Here is a 6,575-nt window from a genome sequence, read left to right on the forward strand (position 1 = left end):
TGTTCAACTTAGATGTTCAGGAAGGTAACATATTATGAGGTTCAACTTAGATGTTCAGGGAGGTAACATATTATGAGGTTCAACTTAGATGTTCAGGAAGGTAACACATTATGAGGTTCAACTTAGATGTTCGGTTGATGGATGGTTGGTTGTTTGGGCTTTAGACCCATCAACTGCCTGGTTGATTAAGGGCGTCAACGTAAGTTACGTTCAACAACCGAAAAATCTTTAACACCTTCTTCTGGTGTTGAAGATGATTCAAAGGCCTCATACACTCTCACTATGCATGTGACTCATCAGAAATGTTCCATCGTAAATACATAAGATAAGATATTGCTGAGAACTTCATCATGAAAAATTTTCAGAGTAAAGTTTTGCAGTAAGTAAGTTTTTACTTTTTTTTTGTTTAGGATAGAAATAAATACACGAGATTACTACCAAAAAATATTTTTTTCATCTTTTTCATATAATCCGATTAAAAGTTTTTTTATTGGGCCTAATAATAAAGTAAAGCTTTAACCAATGACTCGGCGGAGGTGTTGCGTCCGCTGACAGATGAGGGTAGCCAACCTTTTGAGGTCAGCCTAATAGTCTTCGCCCTGTTCGTCCTCGTCACCAACGGTGTCAAGGCCGACCTCTTCGTAATCCTTCTCGAGAGCTGCCAGGTCCTCACGGGCCTCTGAGAACTCTCCTTCCTCCATGCCCTCACCCACGTACCAGTGGACGAAGGCGCGCTTGGCGTACATCAGGTCGAACTTGTGGTCCAGACGGGCCCACGCCTCAGCAATGGCCGTGGTGTTGGACAACATGCAAACAGCGCGAGACACCTTGGCCAAGTCGCCGTTGGGAACCACGGTGGCCGGCTGGTAGTTGATGCCGACCTTGAAACCTGTTGGACACCAGTCGACGAACTGGATGGAACGTTTGGTCTTGATGGAGGCGATGGCAGCGTTGACGTCCTTAGGCACGACGTCACCTCGGTACAGGAGGCAACAGGCCATGTATTTGCCGTGACGTGGGTCACATTTGACCATCTGGTTGGCGGGTTCGAAGCAGGCGTTGGTGATCTCGCCCACGGTGAGCTGCTCGTGGTAGGCCTTCTCAGCGGAGATGACGGGGGCGTAGGTGACTAGAGGGAAGTGGATCCTGGGGTAGGGCACCAAGTTAGTCTGGAACTCAGGTCAGGTCAACGTTAAGGGCACCATCGAACCTGAGGGAAGCAGTGATGGAGGAGACGATCTGGCCAATGAGACGGTTCAGGTTAGCGTATGAAGGTCGTTCGATGTCCAAATTCCTGCGGCAGATATCGTAAATGGCTTCGTTGTCGACCATAAAGGCACAGTCGGAGTGTTCTAGGGTAGTGTGGGTGGTCAGGATAGAGTTGTAGGGTTCGACGACGGCGGTGGCCACCTGGGGGGCTGGGTAGATGGCGAATTCCAGCTTACTCTTCTTGCCGTAGTCAACAGAGAGCCTCTCCATCAACAGAGAGGTGAAACCTGAACCGGTGCCGCCGCCGAAGGAGTGGAAGACGAGGAATCCTTGCAGACCGGTGCAGTTGTCGGCCAATTTCCTGACACGATCCAAAACCAAATCGACGATCTCCTTTCCGATAGTGTAGTGTCCTCTGGCGTAGTTGTTGGCTGCGTCTTCCTTGCCGCTGATGAGTTGCTCTGGGTGGAACAGCTGGCGGTAGGTTCCGGTGCGTACCTCATCTGCAGGAAAACTGTTTCGTGTTAAAGTTTGTAAAACTATCGCGTTTGGATAACCTTGCTTATGGATATTGTTCCAGCATGTCGTGTACCATGTACGAGGCTGATCTGTGCAGGTGTTCATGAATATAATGTACAGGTTTACCTTACAAACCCCGTGAACTTGCTGAAAGTCACATCGCCTACTCACCGACAACCGGAGGGTTCGAGGTCGACGAAGACGGCCCTGGGAACGTGTTTGCCGGCACCAGTTTCGCTGAAGAAGGTGTTGAAGGAGTCGTCGCCGCCGCCAAGGGCCTTGTCAGAGGGCATGGAGCCGTCGGGGGCAATACCGTGCTCGAGACAGTACAGCTCCCAGCAGGCATTGCCCATCTGGCAACCAGCCTGGCCAACGTGGATGGAGATGCACTCACGCTGCACAAACACAACACAACACAACGTTAGAAACATCTACATCACAACACATTAAGCTACACAACACAACACAACACAACGTTAGAATCACAAGAAAAAAATTTTGGCATCCAACTTACATTGTGAACTGACAACATATCCAAGTTCTGGATAAGTTAACTTTGCTAAGTTGTGAATACATTGTTTTTGGTGATATAAAAGACAATTAGGGAGCGAGGTTAACAGGATTATCATAACATATTTTGATTGCATGTTATAACTCCTCATTGTCAGGTCATCCGTCAAGTTTGATTTAAAGCATTCCTAAGAGTTACATTATATTTAGCAAATGATCTGATTGATTTGTATGGTAAGTTATCTATAAAATGATTAGTTTTAATACTTTATTTTCATTGCCGATAATGTCAGCAATTTTTTGTACTTAATTGTATCACTTTTAGCGTAAGATGATTAAATATCTCTTACATAGATGTAGAAGATGTTAAGATGTTTAAAAGTGACGCCAAGCAGTACCAGCCCCGCCCACCGCCTACCAAAACATCCGTTACAAGCAGCTGTTGCCGGGAGGAGGTCTCCTCCCTCCCTGGGAGACATCCACCCTCAGACCTGGGGACATGTCTGTGAGGAACATTAACGCTGTTCCGGCCGCCCTCCCTGAACACAGACTGACTGGTGGTCTTTGCTTTCGTTATATAATGCAGATTTGTTCGAAATGCCCTCAGAGCGCGATGTATTCGACGCAGGAAGATCAAAAGCATTGTTTAATCAATCAATTTTGCCCGAGGAAAGTAAGGGGGAAAAACGTTATAAGAAGAATCTGAGACTATAAAGTTTTACTACAGTGGAAGTTGAAATCAGATGGGCTCAGCGGTCTGAGAAGATGCGATTCTATAGTGTCAGGACTCATGCCACATGTACAAGTGTTTCTGTTATGATGTTATGTAAAATCGGCAACGATATTAACATACGGTTGATTTACATTTATATCTGAATGTCTTATTATATTCGCTGAATACTGTTAAATAGAAAGAAAGAAAAAGTTTGATATATATCATGACAGGAAGTAAGATCATATATCCAGGCAGTGCATAACGTCCAAAGCGACTGCTCAGCTGCAGGTCAGAGCAGCAACTCAAAGATCAGACTTCTAGTTTGCAACTAGATGCATTACCGATCCCAATGACGCACATTTCAAATGAAACGACCAGACGATGCGTGGAAATGATATCAATCAAAATCTAACACAGTTCACATCTCACACCAAAATATCCCGTCATTACACTGCACTTCCATCTTGGCTCAGTAACGAAGGCATCCCATACAGTTGACACAATGGCAGTCGACTGTACTCACCATTTTGTAAAAGTGGTGGCAGAAGAAGAGAGGTCAAGGGGTCCCTCGTCCAGTTGCGTCTAACGCAGGAATTAGCGCAGTTAGGAATATGGAACCTCCCTCGCACTGCTCCTCTTTATATACACTGTGTGACGTCATGCCAGTGCGGGGCACCATACGGGCCCTGATTGGTCGTCGCTGCTTGGGCATAGCGGCGAGGACGACAGGCGAGTGATCGTGCATGAGTGTATGTTTACACTCACATGTGTCATGGATTCAAACATTAATATATTAGTCCCGCTACATCTGCTACCCTAGTTAGGAAATAAGGAAGGATCTTTGAGGAGAGTTGATCTATTTCTTAAAGAAAGTTAAGTTACTGGCATATGTAGGGATGATAGCGATCGTGAAGTAACGCGAGAGTCTTCATAAGGCTACAAGGAGGGCCAGGATGCCTGCTGGTGACTCAACGCTTGTGTGTGTGTGTGGGTGTAGGCGGGGCTGCTGCTGCCGCCGCTGCCACACTCCTCACTACCCTATTCATTGTTTCTGCCTAAGGCGCTCTGAGCATCTGGTAATCGTTCACTTATATCATCCTTTGAAATGATTTATTTTCGGTATCGTGAAAGCATATGTTTTGGAAGTTGTTTGCCAGGTGTATGCCTGTTGGTAAGGTTGTGATGAAAGATGCACGTGCAGGTGGTGGAGTGTGAGGGAGTAGAGTTGGGAAGCCATATGCTAGCTCACATGTTGGGCTCCCCCGCCCTACACTACCCCAATATGTCCGGTCTGCCATCTCACGCCAGCGTAACCCACCAACAAAGGCATCACATCCCGGTTTCCACCATTCCCTAAAATGTAGATATGAACCTCTCTCTCTCTCTCTCTCTCTCTCTCTCTCTCTCTCTCTCTCTCTCTCTCTCTCTCTCTCTCTCTCTCTCTCTCTCTCTCTCTCTCTCTCTCTCTCTCTCTCTCTCTCTATCTATCTATCTATCTATCTATCTAGGCAGAAATAAACTTCATGGAATTCAGCGAAAGTAAATTTGAACAGATATCTCATGGAAAGAAAAGACATATATTGATGGCGTTGTACAAGGCCCAAAAGACAAGCATCAGAGATATAGAAGTCATTACAATGGAGTAATTCTAGGAGCATAATGATAACATAGCACCACAGAGCCAAGTAATGAGCGGTATGATAATGAGAACTTTCACTTAAAAAGACAGAAGAGTAAACAATGAAAATGTTCAATGTGTACACGAGAAAGAAAATTGAGTATTACTGTGTCGTGTGCTCGCCACACGAGAAAGAAAGCGAAGTATTACTGTATCGTGTGTTCGCCAGATAAATGTGCCAAGAAATAAACTTTGATAACAATTCAGAAACGGTCCACGGACAAAATCGAGGACATTGAACATATGGATCGCCATGAGAGGTTGAAACAACTCGAACTTTCCAACCTAGAAAGATGAGAAAGAGAAACATGGCAGTAATTTGAAGGGGTAAAGAACATACTTCGTCTGAATGTCGCTCAACAAAGGAAGAGCAAGAACAACAATAGAATATGAAATATAGGAAAAAATTAGAATATAAAAATAAATTGTTTGATTGAACAAGACTAATGTGAAGTAAACCATTAAAAATGTAAAACATAAATGTACGAGGATCCACAGCGTCACATTGAAGGACTCTTGAAAAAAAAAAAAAAGGAAAAATAGAATGAAGAAAAAGAAAACTGGATAACTGGCTAAAATTAGTTGCATACGAACCCACGATTGACCATTAAGTATGGTGTGTGGCAGGAGGAAGAAACAGCATTAGCAACCAAGCAAGACTAGGCAGTGAGCACTACTCTCTACCTCTACTTAGTAACAGAATCTCGTCGAATTTACCCGTAGGCAGTCGTCTTGTGTGTCTGTGATTACCCATTTGTTCTGCAAAGGGAAGGAAGTCTTCCACTCCTTGAACATCGTCAAAAACTTAGATTTATATATACTTTCTGCTGCAACCATGTCCTCAGTCATTCTAATCCATTCATCCATCACTTTTATACTGTAAAAGTACTTCTTTACATTTTTTGACAAGTTTTTTTTTTACGTAGTTTCATCGTATGTTCTTTGGTTGTTCTATCTCTACATCTCTATCGATAAACTCTTCACTGTCCATGACGTCGATTTGTTTTAAAAATCTTAAAGGTAGTGATCAGGTCACCCCTAACTCTTTACTCTCCTCAAGGTGAGCACATTTAAAGCCTTCAGCCTTCCTTTGTAACTCACCTCCCTTAATTCTGGTACCATCTTTGTCGCCCTCCTCCACACCAACTCTGTCAGCTCTTTGTGCTTATTTAGCTGCGGTGACCAAATTTTTTTTCCTTTTTTTTTTTTTTGTTGGAGGCTTGAATCACGTACAAAGGAGGAGCCTTTTCTAGTTTTAGTCTTGTTAAGACGTGAACAGCTTGGTAGATATTTCCTCATCCATATGCTTGAAGTTTATTCTGATATTTGTCAGCAAACGTTAGACATGTTTTGCCTCCTGAACTATTCTAATATGGGACACATGACAAGTTAAGGAAGATGTCGACTCCCAAGTCGACTAGAAAAAACTAGAAAAGGCTCCTCCTTTGTCCGTGATTCAAGCCTCCAACAAAAAAAGAAAAAAAAGTTTGGTCACCGCAGCTAAATAAGCACAAGTATAATGGCGTTGATAGAAACGCTTTGTGGAGTACGAATACATGGTGTGAGAGGAAAGCTACTAGAACCAACGAAGAGTTTTTATCGAAAGAGTAAAGTGTGAGTAAGAAGGGAGGAGGAAGGGTGGTTCAAGGTAATAGTAAGTCTGTGCCAAGGTTGTGTGATGTCAGCACTGCCATTCAGTCTGTTTGTAGATGAGGTGATGGGGGAGGTAAATGTGAGGGTCTTGAAGAGAGGGGCGTGTCCACAGTATGCTGGGGTTGGGGATACCTGGGGGTGAGTCTCAGTTGCTGCCTGCAGATGCCATGATTCGAGTGGCAGATGACTCGAGTGAGAAACTGTAGAAGCCGGTGGCTGAGTTTGGGAGTGTGTATGGAAGGGCGAACCTGAGATTTAGTGTAAATGAAATTATGTTCATGAGTTTTGGCA

The 6,575-nt window shown here is 44.2% G+C and overlaps 1 pseudogene; it reads right to left on the bottom strand.

Annotated features, from left to right (window-relative positions):
- Positions 1-450: 450 nt before the first annotated feature.
- Positions 451-3,610, bottom strand: LOC139758842 (tubulin alpha chain-like; annotated as a pseudogene).
- Positions 3,611-6,575: the final 2,965 nt, after the last annotated feature.

The sequence above is a fragment of the Panulirus ornatus genome, chromosome 2 (genome assembly GCF_036320965.1).
Source record: "Panulirus ornatus isolate Po-2019 chromosome 2, ASM3632096v1, whole genome shotgun sequence".
Classification (NCBI taxonomy): Eukaryota; Metazoa; Arthropoda; class Malacostraca; order Decapoda; family Palinuridae; genus Panulirus; species Panulirus ornatus.